General features: G+C 36.0%; 1 protein-coding gene across 2 annotated transcripts in view; it reads left to right on the top strand.

The window, feature by feature from the left end:
- The window catches only part of LOC111149292 (protocadherin 7), a 431,882-nt gene that overhangs the window by 362,150 nt on the left and 42,035 nt on the right, over positions 1-27,697 (top strand). The window lies entirely within an intron of this gene.

Raw genomic sequence — 27,697 nt, 5'->3', positions numbered from 1 at the left:
CAGCAATAGACAAATCAATTGTAAATTTTTAAAGGAAACATTCAAAATGATTTATTGCCTGTCTATGAATACCTTTGCCGTGACATGTCTATGAGAAAGGGTTGAAAGGGAATTATGGTATAGTATAGACTGGTTATGAGCTAGCGCTGGAGAGACCTGATAACATATGTGCTTCTTACCACTCTCTAAAGTGGAATTGACAAGGAAAGCATATTCGATATGCCAAGATGTCCCAAAAGAGAGCCTTAATGATCCTATTTGGAGAATTTGATGTATGACCCGATATGCACATGGTCCACTGGCTGAATCCTAGACAGAAATCTACAGAACGAGAGAAAAAGTGACAAGCTGCTCTGATGGAAGAATTAAAGTGAGGTGGCTGACTTAGGATCAGACTGAATCCCAGAGTTTATTAGGCTAAGGATATAAATATTTCCCAAGAATTAGATGTGGGCCATAAAAAGGAGAGAGCTGGCTCATAACCTGTTTTTACTTCCACTCAACAAGGGTCCAAATGGCAGTATGTTACAGTAAGAGTCTGTACCACCCTGGAAAACTAGAGGCTAAGGCCAAATGTAGAAGTGGAAAGGAAATGATGTGTTACTTATATCCTGGCAGGTGTAGGAGGATAGGATCCAAAAAGGGAGCTTATGTGGTACTAAAGGGAGATCCTACAATAGATTCAGCTTTGAACATGTGCCATCCTCAAGCCAATTCATCATGAAATTTTTTTTTTAATTTAAAACAATAAAGAGCTTGGATGTATTTTTCAGATAAATTAACAATCCAATCCCCAAACTTAGTTGAGATTAAAAGGTCCAAGATAAATTTTAAAAAACAAATTTGGTGATAGAAAGACCCACTCACATATAAGACAGCAAATTTAATAAATAAAATGTTGTGTGTACTTTGTGTGCATGCGGTGTAAATATTGCATGTATGCTGCATGTGGTGGAGCTGACTGGTCCACCAACTAGCCATTTCTCAGTCTCTCTCCCTCTCCTTAGGCCTCCCTATTCCCTGAGACACAACAATATTGAAATGAGGCCAATTAATAACCTTACAATGCATTGGGATGTCTGGGTGGCTCAGTCTGTTAAGTGTCTTCTACTCAGGAGTCTATGACTACTCCAATCCTGGGGTCCTGGGATTCTGCTTCTCCCTCTCCTTCTGCCCTTCTTCCCAACTTGTGCTCTTGCACTCTCTGTCTCTCCCAAATGAATAAATTAAAAAAAAAAAACTTTAAAAAATAATAATCTTACAAAGCCTCTAAGTATTCAAGTGAAAGGAGGAGTCACATGTCCCTTATTTTAAATCAAAAGCTAGAAATGCATAAGCTTAGAGAGGAAGGCCTGTCAAAAGCTAAGATTGGCAGAAAGCTAGGCTTTCTGTGTCAAACAATTCACCAAATTGTGAATGCAAAAGAAAAGTTCTTGAAGGAAATAAAAGTGCTACTCTAGTGAACACACAAGTGATACCAAAGCAAAACAAAGTTATTGCTGATATAGAGAAAGTTTTAGAGATCTGGATAGAAGATCAAGCCAGTCACAACATTCTCTTCAGCCAAAATCTATTCCAGCGCAAAGCCCTTACTCTCTTCAATTCTGTGAAGGTTGAGAGAGGGAAAGAAGCTGCAGAAGAAACGTTTGAGGCTAGCATGAGGTTTAAGGAAAGAAACAATCTCTGTAACATAAAAAAAAAAAAAATGCAAGACAAAGAAGCAAGTGTTGATGTAGAAGCTGCAGAAGGCCTAGCAAGGATAATTCATGCAGGTGGGTATAATAGATAACAGATTTCCAGTGTGGACAAAACAGCCATATATTGGAAGAAGACATCATATAGGACTTTCCTAGCTGGAGAGAAGTTAATGCTTGACCTCAGAACCTCAAAGGACAGGATGATCCTCTTGTTAGGAACTAATGCAGCTGGTGACTCTAAGTTGAAGCCAGTGTTCGTCTACCATTATGAAAATCCTAGGCCTTCAAGAATGATGCTTAATCTACCCTGCCTGTGTTCTATAAATGAATAACAAAGCCTACATGACAGCACAGTGTTACAATATATTTTACTGATATTTGAAGTCCACTGTTGGAAAGTACTCTTCAGAAAAAAATAGGTTCTTTTCAAAATATGACTGCTCTTTCACAATGCAACTAGTCATCTAAGGGCTCTGATGGAGATGTACAACGGGATTGTTGTTCATATGCTAACACAATATCCATTCTGAAGCCCATGGATCAAGGAGTCATTGTAACTTTCAAGTCTTAATATTTAAGAAATGCATTTAATAGCTATAACTGCTATAGATAGTAATTTATCTGATGAATCCAAGCAAAGTAAATTGAAAACCTTCTGGAAGGAATTTTAAGTGCCATAAATAGCATTCATGATTCATGGAAAGAGACCAAAATAGCGACATTAAAGGGAGTGTGGTAGAAGGTGATTCCAAACCTCATGGCTGATGATGAGGGGTTCAAGGCTTCAGTGGAGGAAGTGACTGCAGATGTGGTGGAAACAGCAAGAGAACTAGAATGAGAAGTGGAGACTGAAGGTGGGACTGAATGGCTGCCTTCTCATTGTAAAACTTGAAAGGATGAGGAGCTGCTTCTTATGGACAAGCAAAGAAAGAAGTTTCTTAAAATGAATCTACACCTGATGAAGACGTTGTGAAGACTGTAGAGTGACAGAAAAAAAGAAAAAGATTTAAAATATCACATAAACATAGTTGATAACAGTGGAAGGTTTGAAAGGTCTGACTCCAGTTAGAAAAAAGTTCCACTGTAGGTAAAATGCTATCAAACAGCACCAAACAGGGGCGCTGGGTGGCTCAGTGGGTTAATAAGCCTCTGTCTTCAGCTCAGGTCATGATCTCAGGGTCCTGGGATCGAGTCCCGCATCGGGCTCTCTGCTTGGCAGGGAGCCTGCTTTCTCCTCTCTCTCTCTCTCTCTGTGTCTGCCTCTCTGCCTACTTGTGATCTCTCTCTGTCAAATAAATAAATAAAATATAAAAAAAAAAAAAACAGCACCAAACAGAATGCTACAGAGAAATTTTTCATGAAGGGAGGAATCAACTGATGTGACAGATTTCATGGCTCTGTTACTGTATGAAATTGCCACAGCCACCCCAACCTTCAGCAGCCACAACCCTGAACAGTCAGCAGCCATCAACATCAAGGCAAAACCCTCCACCAACAAAAAAGATTATGACTCGGTGGAAGCTCAGATGATGGTTAGGATTTTTTAGCAATAAAGTATTTTTTAACTAAGATATGCTTATTGGGTTTTTTTTAAAAAATCATAATGCCATTGCACACTTAATATAGTATAAATATAGCTTTTGTAGGCACTGAGAAACCAAAACATTCATTTGACTTGATTTATTGCAGTGTTCTGAAATTGAATTCATGATCTTTGATGTATGTCTATATTAGATATCAGTGGAAAATAATGATCTATTGACTCTAATTAATAAATGATCTTGGGAAAATTGAGGGTGGGAGTGTTGGATAGAACTCTACCTCACAGACTGCACAAAATAGATTCTGATTAAAGACTGATCATTTAAAGATGGGCATGTAAAACCTATAGATCACACAGAAAAACATTATAACCTCAGAAAGAGGAGAATTTGATTTTCAAACAGGACACTAAAAACAAACTGCAGGGGCACCTTGGTGGCTCAGTGGTTTAAAGCCTCTGCCTTCAGCTCAGGTCATGATCTCAGCGTCCTGGGATCGAGCCCCACGTTGGGCTCTCTGCTCGGGAGGGAGCCTGCTTCCTCCTCTCTCTCTCTCTCTCTCTGCCTGCCTCTCTGCCTACTTGTGATCTCTGTCTGTCAAATGAATAAATAAAATCTTAAAAAAAAAAAAACACAAACTGCAAAGGAAATTTGTGATAAATTCAACTTCATTAATATTAGAAATTTTGATACAACCAGATTTCTCCATAAACAGCGAAAAAAAAAAAAAGTGTGCCAAAGAGGATGAAAAGATATGTGCAAAACTGGAATGTACAAAACAATTTTTAAAATTAGACAAAATAGCAGTTGATGTGAGAAGATATCTAAATGGCCAATAAACATGAAAAGATATTCAGTCTCACTAATGATCAAGTAAAGTTTGATTGATACTATATTTAAACACTATTTCACAACCATCAAATTCAAAGAAAGCAGATACCTAGATACCAAGAGCATGGCGAAGATGTGGAGAAACACTATTTGTTTGATAACTGCTTGGAGTACAAGTTCATAGAATCATGTTAGAGAAAAACTTGACAATAGCTAATAAAATTCAAGATATCCAGAGCCTACAACACACTAATTCTTATCCTAGATAGACCTTGGAAAATCTCCGAGGCATTAACACATTGAGACATGCCCAGGAAAGTGAACTGCAGCTTGGGAAACAGCCTGAATGTCCATTATCGGAAATCTAGATCAGAACGTTTGGGGCCCCTGGGTGGCTCAGTCAGTTAAGTGTGGGACTCTTGATTTCAGCTCAGGTTATGATCCCAGGGCCCTGAGATGGAGCCCTGTGGTCAGCTCTGTGCTCACTGGGAAGCTTACTTGGGATTTTCTCTCTCCCTCTCCATCTGCCCCTACCCACTTGTACTCTCTCTCTCTCTCTATTTCTTTTTAATTAAAAAAAGTAAAATAAAATAAGGAAATCTAGATTAGTATATTTGGGTAGATTCATACCATGTCATGTTCTACTGCAGCTAAAGTGAGTGAACCTAAAAATAGAAGAGAGTATGGTACATATTGGCAAAAAAAGGAATAATTACTTAAGAGATACAAAATGATGAGGAAAAAGAATAGAGTACAAAGAAAATATCAGTGGTAAGAGTGAGCACTGTGTAAGAAGTGCCACGTCCTTCCTCGCACTTCGTGTGATCAACCTTCTGATTGCCTGTTCCGACGCTAGTCTATCCTGTCACAGCATAAAGCCCAGCCTCCTTCAACAGAGGCCTAATTTAGTGACCAAATCCTTCATAATGGCTTCCAGAAATCCTATGATTAGGTGGAAACATTTACATATAACTGGATAAAGCCTTGTCTACTTTAAAAAACACTGGTAAATATTCGAGTGATAAAGTGTCACCTGATTTTACTTTTTCCCCACAAGTCTGTAGCTATTTTTTACTTTGGTTAGAAGGTTGCATTTAACTGGATTATTTCATCTTTGGCCCAACCTTGCTTAATTAATTGGATTTTTAAAAATTCTGGCATATGAAGCTAATATGATGAAAAAATCAGAATTTCATGATTAACTTAAAAATGGTAACACCCATTATATTTTGACTGTACTTAAAAAAATCAGTCTGAAAAAGTCACTAGTGAGCTGAAAATGTACTACTAAAACTCATATTATTTGATCATTTGATCATTTGAATCATTTGATTGTTTAATCATATGAAAAACCCCATATATATATATATATATATATATATATATATGCATTTTGATATTTTTATATACTATTTTATAAGTGGAAATGTGATACATTTGGAAGCATTACATAACAGTTTCTTAATATGGCCCTTAAGTTTATTTTGCTTAGAACCTCACTGAAAGTCCCAGTGACACACCTTTATAATGACTCATAGTTCTCTTTCAATATTGCAACATTATTATTTTGAGTTTCTTTATATGATTTTTGGCCAAGATAGCCAAGATTCTGTGAGCTTATCTCAAGAACGTTACCAAGGTTCATTTATCCCATTCCCCAACTTCTATTTATTTATTTATTTTTTTAAGAACAATCAGATAGCTTTGGTAAGAAAGCTCTTTAAAAAAACTTAAGAAGAATTTATTTTTTGCTGTTCTCTTATTTCTAATTGAAATGAATTTATGGAAACTGGGAGAATAGACACAGAGTAGTAGGGAAAACTAATTTAACTGCCTTTGAAAGTCTTAGACTTGAGATGTAAGTCTTAAATAATCCACATTATTTCTAGACTAAATATGGTGCAAGCTTATTGCAAATTTCCTGTACTAACAAATCAATATTCTTAAAATTCATAGAGTCATAAGAGTAATTAAAACTAGCTAAGGGGAGAACCATATACTAAATGTGCATATGAAAACACTGTATATTACATTGATTTTCCCCCCAACTATAAAACATAGGTTTTATTCTGAATTATATACATGAAATATGGTGAAAAAGGGTTTGTTCATCCATACTTAACATAATTCAGATATTTACTAATTTTAGGTGGAATTAAACTTAGAACTTAACATGTGGGTGTCTGGATGCTTGGTAGGTTCTGATGAGAGAGAGCCTTTAAAACAGCAAATATTCAAACCTGATAACAAATCTTGACATTATCAGAATTTAATTTTAATTTTGTTTCAATAGAACATTATAATCAGAATATATTATTGGTATTTAGAAACTATTAGTCTTGTGATATCTCTTACACAATATAGATATGATCTATAACTTTTTATAATCAGTTTTCAGAAAGAAGCTTTAAATTATGTAATTTTGACCCATATTACACACTGCCTGAATTGTTTTGTTTTGGAAATCACTTTTCCTTGAAACTTACCTATTTAGACTTTTTGCCATCCTTTTTAAAAAGTGAAAAACGTAACTTCATTTTTGTGTGTGTCTGAGCCAAATTTTAAAGGATTACGTTCTTAATCTTGACATTCAAAGGAGACATCCCGTGATGTTGTAAATGTTCCAGCAGGATTAAGGAGAGAGACTGCAGTGTCTCTAAGAGCACTCCAACCTGTCTTCAATATGCTCATTTCTCAGCAGCGGGGCAGGGCGGGGCAGAAGCTCTAAGTCCTTGACCTAGTCAAAGAAGTCAGCTGTGTCAGACTGTGACTACCTTTAATTTATTAAGTAATACAGAGGGAATTATTGTAGCACTTTTACTTTTAACATTGGCTTCTCCAGCCTTATTTGGAGATGCTGAAATAATAAATAGGAAATGCCTAATGTCACAATATGTTGTTTTAAATTATAGATGGAAATTAAATAAGAGTAAGTGTGAAAAATCATAATCATTTATTATATACAGTGTATTTTGAGCCAATAGTTTTGCCATTTACTCTATTCAATATATGTATTATATTCAAAGGATAAAATTATCCAGGAATTATATCTAAAGATTTGATGTTTACTTTTGATTTAGATTATTAGGAAAGACCACTACACGGTCTGATATGAGTCTATCAAGACTGAAGCTGAACTGCCTATATCATGGATACATAAAATGCTAACTAGAAAAGAAGCCTGCATTTGGTTTCCAATAATGAATGTATAGGCAGACTGCAGGGAAATATTTAAAAGTTGGGAAATAATATGATACAAGATCCATTTATGGGAACAGGAATTTAATTTCCCTGCATCAATAGCCCAAGATGGGAAATTAGTTAAATGTATTGTCATTGGGCTTTGTTAGTAGAGAAGTTAGCATTGTGGTTGAATGCAATCATTGGGTTTCCTGTACATAAGTGCAGGGTATTTTCATCTACTTTTCTAATTATGAAATTGATGGCTGTAAGTATTCAACTAGTATCTTCACTTGGCAACTGCTAAAATTGATTATAAAGTCAAAAATGTATTGTGACAACCCTACCTGTCTGATTCTATTTTTCATCTTTCCTCCTCACTAAGAAATCACAGGCTTTTGTCTACAAATGACCATGTCAAATCTGTTGATGGCAGATTTAATGCCTAACAGGAAGATACTCTTTAAAGAATGCCAGAAAGTAGAAAAAAAAAATAAGTTGAAAAGAAAAATAGTGGATTTTGCCAGCTAGGAAAGTATCAGGAAACTGAAGCTTTTGAAACAGTTAATCCAGTTCACTCTTGGTTTTGCTTTGTTTGGAAAAATAGGATCTTTCTCTTGTAGCCTTGTGGAAGCTTGTTAGATGAAGCAGAAAAAAATGAATGAAGTTTGAGTTCCTGTTTTCTGTGAAGCGTAGACTGTGCCCATCACTTTCTTCTTCCATTCGTCTTTTAACATCTAGACTTAAATAGGACGAATGCAGAGGGGAGTTGTTTTTATCCGTTTTAAGTAAGTAAATTAAAATCACTGCAAAAAAAGCCTAATTCTTGACCTGAAGCATTTCAAAAGGCTTTTCAGATGATGATCTCCCAGAGGTATTTTTAAGAAGTCGGTTTTCTCCTATAGTGGATATATGTGTATGTCTTTTCATTACATCATCCCATTCTGTATACGGACATATTATCCATACGCACAGGGATTTATAGGATTAAAAAAATGCTTAATCCTAAATATATTATCATGCATAATAAGCATGTTGTTTTGGCGTTCAAGATTTGAAGACATGTGTATATCTAGATTGTATTGTGTGCATATGGAAAACTAGTAGAGAGAACATTTAACTTTCAGGAAAAAAAAATCTTTGTAGGACTATTTATGTGTATATGTTTCTGTCTCTAAGTATACATGTATTTTTCTTTATCTAGGCATATAAACCTATAGTCTTGGGTACATCTTTTAAATCAGAACCATACAGTAACATGTCGCTATTTTCCCAGTTCATGCTAGAGATCAGAATCCAGAAAGGCCAGAGCGAAAGCACAAGGAATACTACAGATTTGATCAAAATCCATTTGTAGGCTAAGAGATGATTGGCAGAAAACAAGCAATATTAAACACTCAGCTCTGCTCAGAGAAAGCACAATGAATATATAGCCAAGAATACCATCTGTTGAATATGAAGTTCTTGGATCAAGACATTATAGATACATTTCCCCAAACAGCAGGGACAGAAGTCTTTCTGGAAACAAAAATCACAATAGGGTTGCAGAAACGCCAGGTGTGAGAGAAGCAAGTAACTGTTCACTGCATTGTGGGGAACAGACTTCCTTACTGCTTGGGCAGAGTGTGATTAATTATATGGTAGGTTTTGTGATGCTGGTAGTAAATAAATGTACAGCAGGTAGTCACCCTGTTCACATAATTTCTAAATCAGTATGTCAACTACTAGCCACGGCTAGATCAAAATCTTTTTGCCATGTATGGTGTCTGCATCTTTATTCACTCTCAGAATTCATCAGGTTCCCTGACACTCGTTATGCTTCATAAAGAAAATTGTAGGTTGGCTATGTAATATCCAATGGAAGATTTATATTTTAAAAAGATTGATGAATGATAGTTGTTCTTAAGGGAAAATCCAGACACAATTTTATGCTTTATATTTGGATCTGTTATTCTTAGAAAAAAATATCTTTTTTCTAAAAAAAATAATTCCCTTGCTAGAATGAGCCTGCATCTCTTTTAGGGAAGTGGCCTGGCCTCTTGAGATAGACAATTGTTGCTGTGGAATGACCTACAGTAGTGAGAAGTTGCATAGAAGAGGGGATAGAAACCATGACAAGCACAGCGGGAGAAATAATAGTGGTTGTACAGATGTTAACAAAAGGACCCTGACTCTCTTAACTAAACCTATTGAGAAAAGTTGAAAACCAATGTAAAAGAGACTAAAATGTTGACTAAACAGAATTTCTTATAATTTTTTCATTCAAACTATTATAAGCATCTTCTAAAATCTTTATTATTATTATTATTTTACCCTGGAAATTTGTAAATTTCTCTTTGGTTTTCTGGAGCATCATAAATTGCTATTAAGACACAATTACTATGAACATATAGAAGGTGCTCAATAACTAGTTGATAGAAAAAAATCACCCTTTTTAAGTACTTTATGTGTATTAACTCATTTAATTCTCATAATTCTAAGAAGTGGATGCAATGAGGATCCCAATTGTTTCTGTAAAGAAAGTGAGGCAGAAGTTTTGGTCAAAGTGCCAAAGTCACTGAGTAAATTGATTTAAACCCATCCCTCTTCCCTCAGATCTTGTACTCCTAACCACTTCTCTATATTGTACATGAAAAGAGCCATAGTATCCTTATAACAGATGTTTTTAGGTCCATAGCAGACCTTGTATTTATAATGATGTCTGTTGACCTGTTTGGGCAGAATATCCCCTAGGGGCAGTGTCCTATTATTATTATTTACGGAAAGAGATCTAACAGAAAAGTGAATATTTTTCGTAATTTTTGAGAGATACCTATGACTTGAAGAATTCCTGTTAATACATCTCTATCAACAGATCACAAGCAACACAAAAGGCAGCAGAGTTATTTAGGTGGATTTAGAATTACAAAACAACCACTTAGCGAAAGTTGAGTGACTTTCTCTGCATTTTCCCTGAGCCTTTCTCTGTACCTCATGCATGCCATAAATACTGTTTTTTGTTTTATGTTTATACCTTCTCTCTCTTTCTAGGTATTTATAGGCAAGAGTCATTATTTAACGATCTTTGTAATTTCAACTATTGCTAGTTAAAAAAATACACGAGTCAAGGGATAATTCCCAAATTAGCAATGAACAGAACATCTTACATTGCAGTAGGACTTAAAACATTATTGCTGAATCCTTTAAAACATGTATTTGATGAAGAGGGTAACAAAAAAGGCTATCTGCTCCCTGAGAATCTCCATACCCATGTCTACCATCTTTTCAATGTGACCGAGTTGCTATCGACTTTTGAAAATAAGTAACAATAATACTTTTCACTTACCAAGTGGAGTGTAATGAATGCTTCAAGTACCCTAAATGTTTTCAATAATAATATTAAAATATGGCTTTATCTTCCAATACCTATTTTAGTTACATGACACACTATCACGTGTAATACCCCAAATACCTTACACTTTAAGTATTCTATCTTTACTTCCTAATATGGTGCATTTGCACTACATTTTTGAACTATTTCAAACATGTTATCTAGTAATTCTGACTCAGCCCCAAAACAGCTAAGAGTACCACTTGTTTGCTTTAGATAAATGAGCTCCTGGTCATTCATCACCTCTTACACTGAAAATGACCACACTATAGTGGCATCATGTTGTTGACAAAAGTTGGCAAGATAATGTTAGTAATTATATTTGGACTATGCCCTCAAAACATTATTTTTATAGTTTAAACTGTAAAAATGGCATGCTTTATATGGAACATAATATAATGTATTTTAGGAACAGAAAAGCAATTTGTAATAAATACACAAAAAACATATATGCCTTTTAAAGGCCACCCTGCTATTTTAACAATTTTAGAATTTTTTGGCTACTTTACCAAAATATGAAATGCCAAGAAAGATTTTTCTTATTTTTTCCTTTTCTTGGCATTACTTGCATGTGAAGTTGAGTAAGATTATAAATTAATCTCTGTACTGATAGGTGCTGTATTGAATGATGTGTATGAAATATAAAAAAACAGCTTAAATCATAACTGTGTTTTCACATTTTTTGACTCCCAGTATGGAAATATTAAGGTTAAATATAGAATAGTGACATATTTGGGTATGTTTTCTTACTTGAGAATCTCTTTAAAGCGATTTACAGAAGCTCTCTATAACGATTTTCATTTTCCCCCATAATTCTACTTAATTATGCTCTTTGAATAGTGATTTTAGCTAATGGAGACATAACATTATATTCAGAGACCCATCAACCAACTATCAGGGTCTTACAATAAGTAGAGATCCTAAAAGAGGCTGTGTTAATGGCTCAGCATTTTAGCTTTTATACATTTTTTTTTTGTTGAGTAAAGTGAGCTAATTTTCTTTTTCAGGCCAGAGATAACTTAGTAAGATTTTAGAGGTGCTTGTCAAATGTAATTTGACCTAATAATTACCCCTAAAGATGTGATTAAGAAACACCTGACTCAGATGTCATGTACATATGCAAACCACAAGTCATCAGCCTTTCTCTGCTTTGATTTTAATGGCTAAATGCCAAGTGCAGGCTGAGAACCGGCCCTGAGGAGGAACCTGCCAGTTCACAGTTTATTCAGGTCGTTGCACTTATGCCAAATGTGTTTAACGAGGGGAGGGTCCTTATTGTGTGCAAGCTTTAAATGTACACACTGTTCTGAAAGACTTTATGGGCGAGGGTGAGGAAGAATTCCTGAAAGCTGTTTTTTATATAAATACTAACAAATGCTAACAGAGTAGTTCAAGCAGGAAAAAAATTTGCAGTTACACTAAAGTAGATATATACTCTAAGGATTCCAAGAACGATGTCTTTTTTTTCCCTCTAGAACATCTACATTTGTATATGAGAAGATTGTTTTTTAGTCTTTGAGGTTAACAAATTGATGAGAAGCATTTTATTCTTACATCCACTGTTTACTATTTTCTGTTCTGAATCCATTGATTAATGCCTAAATAAAAATTTAGCTCCATTTGTCCTTTTCAATATATCTACAAAAAGAGTTCTCTAAATCTTTATTCGTGTCCCCACCAAGCTCTTCTTATATCAAAGTGTTTAAGAATCGAAAGTTTGTTCAGTTAAAAAACCTTTTAAAATACACTTGACATGTAACATTATTAGAGTTTATCTCTTAATATAATGAATATTTTCAGTGAGATTATGATTACTAATTTTCAACGTTCATTTCTAGCTTAGTTCATTTTTTAAACTCTTAATTTCTAGAAAAAAATTTTCTGGACATGACGTTATTACCTCCTGTTACCAAAGTCTGAAGGCAACTTTCTGAACTTGCTGCTGGCTTATGACCCACACACGGGAAATAATGAAATGCCTATACTCACTGGTAGACAAAATATTAAGAATACCAATCGAAAATATCAAATGCATAACTTAAAGCACTTTAAAGTGTGCATATTTAGCATATTTTATTTACTGCTTACCTGAAAAAAAAATTTCAAATCTAAATGGCCTTTATATATACGTGTATAGATTTCAACTATTTGTGGATTATGAAGAAAATATAGAAAAATAATTACAGAAAATGTTTTTTAAATAAAAATGTAACAAATTCAACTTGATGAGATTAACAATATTAAAATAGATTATTGTAGAAAAGGTTTTTTTGTCATCCCATTCAATATTTGGATTCACAGTGATTTTTCAAACTTTTATTAATCAGTAATTAATTGATGGTCTGTATTTTGAATGAATCCTAAAATTAAATATTACTAAAATGAAAAAGTAAAAATGAGTTTGATGAAAAAGATAACTTTATATCTAGTTAAACTCCATTTATTATCAGCTATTGTGAGGAAAGTTTTCTCAGCTAAAATATATAATTGCATATATAATATATATATAATATATAATATATTTATCTTTACATACTATATATTTATATTTATATAAAATATATAATATATATTTATCTTTATATAATATATATATAAAATTCTACTTACACGTTTATGAATAAAGTTTCCCCTTAACTCAAGAAGAATTTCACAATTTAGCAACACAGAGAGTGAGATTCTGGATGTATATAATTAAAGAGTGTAGCTAAATGCTTGCATGATTAAAGGAAATGAAAAATTAGAAGTATTTATAATGGTTGAATTGTGAAATTATAATCAGGCTCAATCTGAAGTACTATGATTTCCATTCCGGTGGTCGTTTCAGTAATCTCTCGCCTGATGGAGTTACTATTCTTTCCCCATGCACGTGTTCAAATTTTCTGCATACTTCACATTATGAGAAACTGCCTAATTCCATGTTCTTAGAAGTGCTTGGTGCAATGTTGATGTGCAATAAGGTTTCTTTATGAATAGAAAAAAGTAATGTACAAATATTTTCTATAGATACATACTCTAAAATATACATATTTCTGCATCTCTAAGAAATGAGATTATCCTTTTCCAAATAAATATAAAAAGGCAAATGTTAGATCTCTATCTTTGTTAGCTAGAAGGATGAAATAATAAATTAAATTAAAGACTTTGTAGTGATAGACATTGAAGAAAGAAAAAAATGAATTAGAAACAGCTACAAACAAGGTATGTTTTGGATCAGGTTCTAATCTATGAGCAGTGGTAACATTTCTGTTTTCCAGAAAGATTTAGTTATACTTCCTTGAAACTATTTGTTGTATTAAAATCAGAGAACATCACTGTTGAAAGGGCCCTTACAGGTCATCTAATGTAATGGTTATTAACTGATTTGACTTTGAGTCACTTTGTGAATAGTATGATGGTTAAAGACCTTCTCACTGGAAAAGTACACTTTGTCTAGAATCACATTTTGTACAATTCTGCATACATTTCCAAGAATTTCTGTTAAGCCAGGCAACCCATAGACACAATTAAGAGCCTCTGATTATGCACAGTTTATTTTATAAATGAGTAAACTAGAGACCAAGAGAGGAACCAGACTCCTTAAGTCCAATTCCATTGACCTTTCCATACCTCTTCAAGAGTCTAGCCATCCACATAGATCATGTTCTAAACAGATTCCCAGTCAATTTATTTTTTTTTCTATTTCTGTGACCTATTGGAAATGGAAATGTGTGGAAGCAACTTCCACTTTCCATCAGAGACTTACTCCTTTTCATTACCTAATTCTGTCTATGGCAGGGGGAGGGGGATATTTTGCCTTTCTTTTGTGTTTGTGCATGTGTGTGTGTGCGCATGTACATTTCCATTTCAAAACTGTGAAATAGGCTGTCCCACTTCTCTTTTAAGTGTTTTCTTCTGCATCATTCTGCCAAAGGATAATGTACAGTGGGGAATTTCTTGCCCAGTGACAAGCATTTGGATGTTGTATTCTGACTTCCCACAGTTATTACCTGATTTTCAGACAGGATGAAATGGTCTTTTGCTATAAACAACAAGAATTATTTTGAACCTACTAGAGTAAGAGATTTCTGACAACTAAAAAATATCAGGAAGATCCATTTTCATTACATTCATTTAATTATTTAATTATGAGGGTGTCCACGATGGCACTGCTGGCTTTCCTCTTACTACCCTGAGTAACAGTCAAAAGGTATGTTCTATAGTTTGTATCACTCTTGCAAAAAAAAAAAAAAAAAGAAAAGAAAAAGATGCTCATTGAAATTTGATATGGAGAAAATGGTTTCAGGCTTCTTTCCAGTTCTTTGTGCTCCTTAAAAACATCCATCACTGAGCTCATCTTTTGAGGTGGCAAAATATTATACAGAGCTGGGATTTTCCTGAGCAACATGGCAAACATTTTTGTCTTCTATAGATTTGTTTGGAAATTATAGAGATGAAATTGCAAGGCATAGTGAAATTTCTCTCTGTACACTAGTTGGAAGAGAAATCATTTAACTTCAAATTCAAACCTCAGCTTTGCTTAAAAGCATCACTGCAGATACATAAACTACACTTTGATTCATCTTTAGTTCCTCCTATAATCAAGTTAATAATTGTGTGATCTTGATGAGTTACACTTCTGAGACTTTGAAAGGCAACGATGTGAGCCGAAGAGTCCCTTCTTCCCTCCAAGTTTGTGCAGCTTAAATGAGATAACATATGGGATACTTCTAATGTAAACAAAAGATCACAAGATCATGCAGACAGTTTTTATAAACCTTTATTAGTGCCATTTGAGTTTATCTTCACTCAATAACTCAATTTTAAATGATCGTCTCACTTCCGTTCTTTTTCCCCCCCATTTATAGTGGGCGTGTTTTTAGAAGGTGTGAATTTGAGGCTTATATTTGCCACTACTTTGGGGGACATCCTGTAACGTCCACCTGAACAATTTCCATATCCTCAAAATAGTGATCATAATACCTGCCTCTTTAATGTTCTAAGAAGGATTAAGTGAAATAGTGAGTGTGAAAACCATTTGTAAATTCCCATTGCCAAAGAGAAAATGAGATGATATTTCCACTCTGTAGAAAATCTCTCAGTAAATAAAGTCATCAAAACTAATTTGATCTGCAGAACCAAATATTTGAATCTGTGCCGATATCCACAATGATCTCTAGCATAGAGACATCCCAGGCTTCCTGATACAGAGCTGAGCCAGTCCATTTAGATTTCGTATTAAAAGAGAGACGGCTGCAGGACCATCATTTTGTCAGCTATCATGTAAGTACATGTTAAAACAAATCAATGAAAGGCTACAAAATCGGCCAAGCAGGTCTTAAAGACTGAAAAATTTGCACCACGGATTATGAAGGGAAATGTGCATTTTTCCTTGGTAGGAAATGTTTTACTTTATTTCGCAGAATCACAAACAGGTCATACTGAGATAACAGAAAGCATTTTTGATAAACAGAAGCAAATCAGCAAGCCACAACCAGCAGTGGGACTGGGAGCAGTTTCACAGAGTCTGTTAGAGACAAATGGGACTGCAGAGAGCATTAGCGAAATTCCTGTCCTTCATCCAAATACCACTGATAGGGAACACATAAACAACAACAACAAAAAAGGTATGGTTCAGCCAAAACATTGGCTGTGGCAATGCACATTTTCTTTTAAGACCTCCAAAAATTCAAGTTAAGTTTTATTATAGGCTTTACCAAAAACATTATGCCTTAGGGACAAGTTATTCAGAGTTAGTATCAAATGTCCATTTGCTGTATAATTCTTTTATGATTTGAAAAAGCAAGATCCTTGGGCTTAAATATTGATAGCCAAACTAGTAATCTTCTTAGAGAAGTTGCAGCTCTGAGGTAAAATAATCAAATCCAGTAGTTAGGTATTTTCAGACACAAGAAAGACCTTGACCTGTTTGAAAGCCAAAGATATAATAAAGAACTGAATTATAGATCTAATAGGCAGGGTATTTTTATGGTTGAAACCTTAGCTTTAAATATCCCTGGATGCCATTTTCTTTCCTTTTGTCTTAGGCTATTAATTATGGTTATAAGGATTAGTCTCATGGTAGATTTTGTACCTAGCTTAAATTACATTTCTTTGGTCTACTGAATCCCTCTCTGCTACCCTCACCTTTACCCTAGAGTATTGAATCTGAGGATGATTAAGGATAGGAACCAAAGGGAATGGGAGTAGCTCATCTTGTTTTATACTTGTTCTATCTTCCAGCTGGTGTCTTTAGTCTAGGTCTGTTTTGTGATGGAGCATTATAAGAAATCATTCATTCTGATTTGTAAAAGTGATGTCAGTATATGTATTTATTAAAACTATATATATATATATATATATATATATATATATATATTCTCACTCTTCCAAAGTTGGGGGAAAAAAAAAAAAAAAACTTTGTCTTGACAAGTACTGGTGGAGTGAGGCTTGGGAGTGAACCAGTCGACAGATTTTTGCAAGAGGAATAAGATGCTTTAAAACAGAAAAAAAGAAAAAAAAATGAAGAAGCTCTGTATACTATTACAGTGTTTAAGAAATTTTCTGCTAATTTGTACTCTTGCTCTGTTTGGTATTTCTTCTAATAATTGTTACAGAATGATTGTTTCATGCTTGATCACTTACCAATATATTTTTGCATTGTTAGCTTTAAGCAAGATATTTTAAATTCTTAGCTCATTAAGCTTGAAGCAGTCTTGCCATGGTGCTCCCATCATCGGATGCTGCATTTGACTTGGTGCTGGTGGCCTGGGATAAATAAAAAACTGTTGTATGGAAAAAACCTACCTAACATTTCAGGCCCCTAATAATCACTGCAATATTATGTTATATAACTTCTCTAATAATGTATACATAGCATGTAAAAAAGGCCAATCATGTATGCAAAAGATACTCTCAAGGCCCTAAAATAGTCTCAATTATTTGCATGATATAAAATTGGTCTGTTGCCATGAGAAGTTCGGGGCAGGCAAATGGAATTATTTCTGGTATTTAGAATGTATTTAGTTTAAATATTCAAGGAAATCTATTTTACATTTACCTTTTTTCTAAGATTTGAGTCACCTTTTGAATATAGAAGGGGGTGTGATCAAGCTTACATGAAAATAGAAAGTTGGGTCACTTCCTTTGGAGGAAAAAAAAATTCGGAAGTAATTGAGAGATATAAAAAGGACCTAGAGAAGAGCCTCCTTTTCACCTTGTCCCAAAATGCAGGATAACAGTAGACACTCTCAATTAAATTAAAGGGTAGCAGATTTAGAATTTCTTTTTGTAGCATATAATCAACCTGTGGGGTTTATAACCTCAGGAGGGTAAGTTAAATCTATATCTAGAATTTAAAAACAGATCATTTCTGGCTGCAAACGTTTAAGTGATGGTGTAGGAGTAATCAGATTTCATACTTTCAAGCGTAAAATGACCTATGGACAAGGAAAATCTTTTCTCAATGTAAAACATAACCAGACGTATTGTTTGCCTCAAACATTATACGTTTGTCAGTGTGAGGAAAAGAACAACCCAGGTGAGTGGATTCTATGATCCTTGCTCTCTGTTGGGTTGTAAAGTTCGTTATTGAGTTTATTGTGCTCTAGAAGAAATAAACAAGCAACTTCTATACCCTGCCCCCCAAAAAACCATTTAGTATACTCTTTCTCTCTCAGGGTCTACAATTGATTGCTGTGAGAATATTAATGAAAAAAACCAAATACATTGCTTTAATTTTTTTTTTTCTATTGACCAGTTTCTCTGTCCATGTGTCTGTCAATGTGCTTTTCCATTAGAGAGAGAAAGGGGAACAGAAGGAATTTTGTACAACTACTATGCAACTTTTGTTTCAGATAAAGCAAATTTCCCCCTAAGTCTCTTATTCTGACATCCACCAAACTATGACAAAGAGATGATATGTGCCTGCCAATTTTTTAGACTATCATGCAGTGAAATAGTTCTATCTTTAAAAAAGTAAAAACAAAAAAACAAATTTGTTTTCTCATGTAATTCATATGCATGGACTGTGTGGCTGTGACTATTTTCTTCTCCAAAAATATGTAATTGGTCTTTTTTCTGTAATTTCCCTGGAAAGGCTTAATGAATTTATATTCAACTTGTTACCTACCCAATAAATCCATCAAGTGTAGTAAAAGTGTAATGAAAAAAGTGCTGGCCTAGTTCAAAGGGAGGCTAAGTTCTGTGACCTTCATATGTATATTCTTTTCCCTTTTCAAATGTTAACTGTAAGTACTTGCTTTTTTCTTAATTATGAAATAGATTTCTTTTAAACTGAGGTACAATTCTCCACTGAAGGTGTAGGGCACCATTATTTTTTCCTTACTAAGGAAATTTATGTTTCCAGATAGTAATATAATTTTTAATTCAAATGAATGATTTTCTAGGAAAGGTCTTCCAGGCCATAGATGATGTTAATGGAATGTATTTGAGGGTAGCACTGTAACCTCAAATTCTTCATAAACTTCTATCTATGTAACCCTAGGCTTGGTTCTTTACCCATCTACCCAGAGGGGATAAAAATGAATCAGGACCTAGGATTTATCTCCCAGCAGCTGCTGATTCCCCTACACAGTGATGTCACTGCCCACGTAGGCAGGCCAGCGACACCAGTTAGCTTTCCTGTTCCCATATTTAAACCCTATTATCATCTCTGGGGATGTTTTAGCTTCTAGTTCTCATAAATGACCACTGGGGGAAAAAAAGTCAGGCTTCAGCATCGGCTATTTTCATGAAACATATTTGTAGCACAACTTGACCTAGCACTTAGAAAACACAGAATAATCATTATCATATATTGAGCACTTTGTGTTTACCAGTTTATAGTTAATATTATTTCCAATCTTCCTAATAACCCCACGGTGCAAATGTTTTTACACTCAATTTGCAAGGACTGAAAGAAGTTGACCAATTTTTCCAGGCTCTCAAAACAAACCTTTCAAGAAATGATAGGAGCAAAGAGTTTGGGATCACAGCAGGGGTTCTGGTACCAGACTGTTCAGGGGCACATCTGTTTGGCCCCTTTAACTCATGACTATTTCAGAGTTAGTTCACAGGTAGATGGTAAGCGTGTAACATAAATACTAGGTTCTCTTTCTTGCTCTGGTTATTGGGAAAGTTAACCTTGGTTCTAGCAGTCTGTTCTGCCTTTAAAGTAGAATAGATGAGCATGACACATACCTGGTGAAGCATTTTAAAGACAAAATACCACAGCCCGAGCAGCTTCAACAACAGAAATGTATTTTCTCACAGTTCTGGAGGCTGGAAGTCCTAGATCAAGCTGTAGGAAGATTTGGTTTCTCCTGAGGCCTCTTTCTTTGGCTTACAGAATGGCTACCTTCTCCCTGTGTCCACACATGGCCTCTGGGCATGTACACTCCACTGCTGGTGTCTGTTTCTATTCCTAGACTGGATATCAGTCCTATTCATTAGACCCTACCCTTATCAGTCCTATTGAATAGACCCTACCCTTATCATTTACCTTTAGTTATCTCTTTAAAGGAAACACCTTGGGCACCTGGGTGGCTCAGTCAGTTAGTTGTCTGCCTTTGGCTCAGGTCATGATCCCAGGGTTCTAGGATTGAGTCCCACATGGGGATCCCTGCTCAGCAGAGAAATCTGCTTCCCCATCTCCTGCTGCCTCTCCTCACTTATGCTCTTTCTCTCTCAAATAAATAAATTAAAAAAAAAACTATTTAAAAAATAAATAAATAAAGGAAACACTTCTAAGTGCCATCACACTGGGGCTAGGACTACAATATATGAACTGGAGAAGAATGCAATTCAGTCTGTAACACAGATGGAGAGGGAACTAGTTCATTTGCCATAGACACAGTCTTGGTAATGACAGTATACTCCATTACAGGGCATAGATATTGCCTTAGTTATGCAGCCTAAAAGAGGCAAAAGTGAAGTTACTATTACCCCGTATTGTGGATCGGAGTTTAACACTGTTCTCTGGGTAAAGCACATTTCCTTTATAGGAGCAGCATGTGTCTGCAGAGGGAATCTGCCTAAAGCTGTTTTCCCTGGTCAGATAGGCAGATCAGACACTCAGAAAAATTGTCAAGGAGGGGCGCCTGGGTGGCTCAGTGGGTTAAAGCCTCTGCCTTCTGCTTGGGTCATGATCCCAGCGTCCTGGGATTGAGCCCCACATCGGGCTCTCTGCTCAGTGGGGAGCCTGCTTCCTCCTCTCTCTCTCTCTGCCTGCCTCTCTGCCTACTAGTGATCTCTCTCTGTCAAATAAATAAATAAAAATCTTTAAAAAAATAAGTGTCAAGGAAACTTGGGAAGACATATATTTATCATAAGTAATAAAATTTGAAGTATTTATTAGGTATCTATTATATTCAGGATACATGGTAGGGAAAGTGGTTAGTAATGGATGAGAGGCTTTGCCCTCAGATCTGCTGGATTATTATTAAAGCTAAGGAGGAGAATGTTATTTTCCCTATTTCACATGTAGAGAAATGAACACCTTAGAAGCTAAGAAATTCTTCAAGACTAAACAGCTAGTGGGTAGAATAGATTGGTCATTTACATTCTTAAGCCCATGCTTTCGCCTACCAAACCAAACCAAATGATAACCCCAAATATGAAAAGGTAACTTGGCATATGTCTCTGTTAGCATCTGTAGTAATGTATTGTGATTATTTAACGTCATGCACCTGCCCGTTCCTGGGGGAAGGGAACGTGATGGATTAATCTTTACACTGACAGTGTTTAATCCTCTGCCTATACTATGGTGAGGCCAAAGTAAATGCTTGACAAAACAAAGGGAAGAAGGAAAGAGGAGGGAGGAGGGGCAAAAGGGTAGGATGGAGGGAAGGAAGGAAGGAAGAAAGGGAGGAAGGGAGGAAGGAAGGGAGGAAGAGGTGGAAGGAAGGAAGGAAGGAAGGAAGGATGGATGGGCAACATGGCTGACTACAGTTGTCACTGTTCTGCTGCCAGTGTATCATAATACCACCACAGCTGCCATGAAATGCAACAAATTTATACATATCATAGCTTGAAGGTTAATCAAATAATAGCTCAGATTTCTTTAGTTCAAAAAAGGCCCTAAGGAGAAGATAAAAGTTGTAGCTGATGGTTGAAAGTAGATTTTAATAGGTAGATTTGTCAAAGAAGAACAGTGTGGCTGATACAGGGTGCATTAAGATCAGTGGGCTGAAACAGCTTTGGAGAAAAACACTGGGAGGTGAGTTAAGTCAGTGTCAAACAAAAATGTAAAAAAAAGGCTAAGCATTTCTGTAGGCAAAGACTTCAGTAAGACTGAGGTAGATGAAATGTGCTATCATATGATTTTCTCATCTGAGTATACGATACATTCACTCTTGGTCTGAAGAGTAACTACAGGGGAAATCCTGACAGAAAACAGGTTATCATTAGGCAAGACCCTTGCGCTTTCTCTCATGGTTAGCACTGGAAGCCAGAGCAGAATTTTGGAGTTCTGGATACTTGAGGGATAATCTACTTTACCCATGCATTGGAGAGAAACTCAGCAGTAGGAAAATAGCATGGGCTAATTCAAGTTTATGGAGAAGCAACAGACCAGGGTCTCAGATCTCCTGGTTCTCTCTTCCCTGCTTTTTCCATTTCAGTACAAGTTGTGAGTGGATGAGTCAGGGAAATAGAACATGGCCTAATATAAATTGTTTGTACTTAAAGTTACAGAAAAATGGTCTTTTTTTTTTTTTTTTAAAGATTTTATTTATTTATTTGACAGAGAGAGATCACAAGTAGAGAGGCAGGCAGAGAGAGAGGGGGAAGCAGACTCCCTGCCGAGCAGAGAGAACCTGATGCGGGGCTCGATCCCAGGACCCTGAGATCACGACCTGAGCCGAAGGCAGAGGCCTTAACCCACTGAGCCACCCAGGAGCCCCGAAAAATGGTCTTTTATCTAGATAGTTCTGCACATGCATTTACTTATATCTTTGACATGTGGAAAATTGGTTTCATAATCTCCAGAGAAAAATTGTTAATTTCTGCCCGGAGCATTCTCTCTGCAGATTCCTATCAGAATATTTGCAACTCTAAAATTAATTTTACCCTGTTTACTGTGTTGGTTGTAATGAATCATATTCAAAATCACCAAAACCTTATACAAAAGACTGCACAGAAGAGGGGGAAAAATGCGTTTGGTTTTCCCAAGCTGCTTCTCTGTTGATTATTACCAGGTAACCTTTTTTTTTTTTTTTTCTATTTCTCATTCTCATTTGTATGAAAATCCAGATAGAAATGAAAGTAATGTATTAGCTGTTTTGGAAAAAAAAATGTTAAGTCAATTATACTCCTGCAAGATTTATAAGAACTAAAGTGAGTTTAAATTTGAATTGTCAAAGGAAATTTTACATGCATTAAGCACTCAGTAAAATCCATCATATGTATTTAATTATGTACTAGGTTTTGAACTGCTATATCTAAAATGGTATTTTTAATAAAAAAAAGATTTTTTTAAAGAACTTACTCTAGGCATCACTTTAAATTATACTTGTAAGTATAATTCAGGTATTCAAGCATTTCAGTGAGAAGATTTGGGGGTAGTGTGTGTTTCTGTGTGTGTATGTGGTGCATGTGTGTGTGTGCGTGCGACACAACTAAACCCATTTTTCCTTCCTTTTTGTAATAAGCATACTTGGGAAAAAGCAATTAACAACTGTCAAGTTTGTTGAAATGCAAGTGCCTTAAACCTTATATATTTAGGTGCTCTGGAAAGCATACTAGTCTTTGTTATCTTTTAGATTCCTAACAATATGCGAGTGTTGAATTTCCACAGGTTGGGGTATTATTTCTAAGTCTGAAAAGTCTAATCTTAGCAGAGTAAGCATTGATCTTTAAATCTCCCCTTCAAGTGAAATATTTAAAAACTGAGCATATTACATAAATGCACTGAGCATACATTTTATAAATGCAAGTCGCTGCAAAGCATATCGAACAATTCGAAGATATGTGAGATGGTCCCTGTGTGTGCACACTGCGTCCATACATTCGCCCGCAAATGAAAGGACATGGTAGGAATACTTTGGAGTAACCAACTCATCTCTTTATGCATGAGAAACTTCTCTTGGCTCTGACCCTAGTAACTTCAATATTACCCCTGTGGAGAATTTCTCAAGCCCTATTAATGTTGTCATATCTGCCAGTCACAGAGAATTATTTAAAAATGTAATAAGACGTTGAAAATTCTAGCAATAGCCACCATTCTTAAGAGTTGTTACTTTAAATGAAAACTGGTAGGTATGGTAGACCCCAAACATAGCCAGTTTGAAATGATAATTTTATCCTTTATTTTACTCTCCTCTTCCCTAAACAACTTCTGAAACCCAAAGTAATAATGTCACCTGGTATCAGTTTAAGCCAAGTCAAGTGCAAAATGTAGAAATGAAATGCTTTATTTTTGCCAGCCTCTCTGGAGCTATTGAGATTAAAGAAAAAGACAAAATTCCTGGGAGCATCAGCGTTCATGTTGTTGAAGATTTACTCTGAAAGTGGAATGATGAGGAAATGCTTTTGTAATCAAAAGAAAAGTGAAAAGGGCTTGTGAAAGTGATATTTGAGTGACAGTCTAGCATCATGTACAAAGATACATGTGTGTATATACATAATTTGAGCATATGATTTTCATTTTCCTGTGCCTTTTTTGGATTTTACATACTAGAAGTAATAATAATAATCTACCTTTTAGAGATACAGTTTAGTCGTCATAAGGTCTAGATTATTCACATTTACTCATACACACGTTTTATATATTATGTAGTAGATAGAATTATCTAATAGAAAGATGATTTAATTTGTATAATGTATGATCACTGAAGGATCGTTAATGTTTGGGGATAAGTTTATTTTTTAATTTGATGTTTACATTAGTATCACATGTGGCAGACAGAAAAAAATACATGTCCACAATACTCTCTTCATGGTGAAGTACTTAATATTAGCTATAATAAAGGTCTCCTTGTGAGGCATGATTAATCCCAGATCAGTGTACTTTAGTTTTTGATAATTACATTGCTTGAGAGATATCATGTTACTTTACACATCTGTTTTCTCATATGTTTTATAATGTTTCTATAATTAGAAAGTTTAGATAATGGTGAATTTCATTTTTTATTTTGGAGAAAACTTTGTATAGGTCTTTCAACTCTGTACCAGTTAAATACCATTAACATATTACCATTCCTTCACTTAAAAAAAAAAAAAAGATGTATTTATTTACTTACTTACTGACTGACTTAGAGAAAGTGCATGCACACGTGCATTGGCAGGGGGAGGGCAGGGGGAGAGGGTGAGAGAGAGAATCCTCAAGCAGACTCCCGTGTGAACACAGAGCCCCACGCAGGGCTTGATCCCAGAACGCTGAGATCATGACCTAAACTGAAATCAGGAGTCAGCCACTTAACCAACTGAGCCAGCCAGGCACCCTACCAGTCCTCCAGTTAAAAAAAAAAAAAAAAAAAAAAAAAAAAAAGTTTGATTTAAAGTCTTTTTTGACCCTTTATTCTACTTTACGCTTGGTTTTCAACTTCTATCTTCAGAATCTTTTTCCAATATCTTGTTCCTTCCCATTGTGCTGCCAACACTCTCTTAACTGAATTACTAGAGTTTCCTCTTCGCTGTTCCAACCTGTGAAGTAAGAAGGTTCTTCCTAAAATCTGTCTCGTCATATCATGGGCCGCATGTTGAGAAACATTAGTGGTTTAGAAGCATTTGGGATAGCACTAGAATAGGAGAAGACCTCCTTTTCTAAATGTATTCCCTCCTATAATCTGGATTATCCATTCTGGATCACTTTGAGGACCTCAAATACGTGATATCATTTAATACCTGCATGCAGTAACTTGTGCTGTTCCATTCACAAGTGAGCTTTCCCCACCCTTTGTCCAGTCCTTAGTAGGCATAAGCCAGTCATTTCAAATTCCAGGTTAAATGTCAACTCTTTAGGCGGAATTCCTCCCTCAGATATGGGCTTCTATAGCATAGTACTTTGTACAGTTACAGTTTCTCAATATTTGTGTTATCAATATTTGTGTTATAAACTCTTCCAGCGCAAACGTCAAATTCTGTTTATTTTTTACCACCATAGGACCCAAAGTAGTGACTGTATATTGAATATGCTCAGAGACTGTTTTACAAAAGACACCATCCATGAGGCTGATAGAAGATACATTCATTCTTAGTTGCACTAAATGATATTGTCCACCAGATACATGGATAGCAAATAAAAAAAAAAATCTACTTGTGTCATACTCACCCCTTCTGTCCTCAACTTCTGTGATTTAAATTGAGAAGAAATCAGTTTGTTCTTATAGGTAAATGATATAGTACTTAATTGAATCAATGCTCAGTGCTTCTTGCCAGAATGTTATCATTTGCTAGAGCAGTGATCTTGTCCAAGAAAATGTTAGTCTTTATGTGTAAAAATACATTACCATGCACTCTGTCTTCCCAAACTATTTTGAGCAACTACTTATAATGATTTAATTTGCAGGACTGTGTGCCTAATAAGCTTTCTGTTGAAAATCCTCGCACTGAGCTTTCTAAGAGCGACGTGGTCTACATGTAAACTCTTTGCAAACAGCATCTGAATTACAGGCAGAGACACACATTGGGAGCTGCCAGAATTGTGTTTGTTGTGGCTGCCTGGTTAGCTGCTGCTTGAACAGCTTAAGTATGAGCGTACTGATCGATTACTGCCAGCTCAAACAAGAATTGCGCCAACCTAAAGGGAAGTCAGAGTTGTATGTAGAGCTGGGTTGGTAAAATTGGCAGGGGTAGGTGATGAGAAGGTGGGATAAGCTACTTATTATAAAGATACCAGTGTGCCTTGAGAGATACATGGCAATTTGTATACAACATTTCAAAGATAGCAGTTTGTATGCACTTAATAAAATGGAAAAGAGATTCATTTTGGCCCAGAGAACAATGCCTGCTTTTATATACAAAGTGGGATGGGAGATGAAGCTGTTTGTGGAAAGAGTCCTATCAAAAACCTCACTTTGGGGGAGGAGTCAAGATGGCGGAGAAGTAGCAGGCTGAGACTACTTCAGGTAGTGGGAGATCGGCTAGATAGCTTATCTAAAGATTGCAAACACCTACAAATCCAACGGGAGATCGAAGAGAAGAACAGCAACTCTAGAAACAGAAAATCAACCACTTTCTGAAAGGTAGGACTGGCGGAGAAGTGAATCCAAAGCGACGGGAAGATAGACCGTGGGGGCAGGGGCCAGCTCCCGGCAAGCGGCGGAGCAACGGAGCACAAAATCGGGACATTTAAAAGTCTGTTCCGCTGAGGGACATCGCTCCAGAGGCTTAACTGGGGTGAAGCCCATGCAGGGTCAGCGTGGCCTCAGGTCCCACAGGGTCACAGAAGGATCGGGGATGTCTGAGTGTCGCAGAGCTTACAGGTATTAGAACGGGGAAGCCGGCTACAGAGACAGAGCCGAGGAGTGAGCTCTAAGCTCTGGGTTACCTTGAACCGATCGCAGGCTCGGTCAGCTCGGAGCGTGGCCGGAGGCAGGGTGACGGGAGTAAATCGGCGCTGTTCTCTGAGGGCGCACTGAGGAGTAGGGCCCCAGGCTCTCGGCTCCTCCGGGCTGGAGACCAGGAGGCCGCCATCTTCATTCCCGCCCTCCGGAACTCTACGGAAAGTGCTCAGGGAACAAAAGCTCCTGAAAGCAAACCCGAGCGGATTACTCAGCCAGGCCCCTGGTAAGGGCGGTGCAACTCAGCCCAGGGCAAAGACACTTGAGAATCACTACAACAGGCCCCTCCCCCAGAAGATCAACAAGAAGCCCAGCCAGGACCAAGTTCACCTACCAAGGAGTGCAGTTTCAATACCAAGGAGAGCAACGGAATTCCAAAGGAGGAGAAAGCAAAGCACAGAACTCATGGCTTTCTCCCCATGATTCTTTAGCCTTGCAGTTAATTTAATTTTTTTTTCTTTTTCAATATATTTTTCTTCTTCTGCTAAATTTTTTTAACTTTTACCCTTTTCTTTTTTAACGTTTTTTAACTAGTTTATCTAATATATATATATATATATATATATATATATTTTCCTTTTTATATTTTTTCTTTAT

This window comes from Enhydra lutris, unplaced genomic scaffold (assembly GCF_002288905.1).
Source record: "Enhydra lutris kenyoni isolate GAN:26980312 unplaced genomic scaffold, ASM228890v2 scaffoldscaffold21, whole genome shotgun sequence".
NCBI lineage: Eukaryota > Metazoa > Chordata > Mammalia > Carnivora > Mustelidae > Enhydra > Enhydra lutris.
This window is presented reverse-complemented; position numbering and strand designations above follow the sequence as displayed.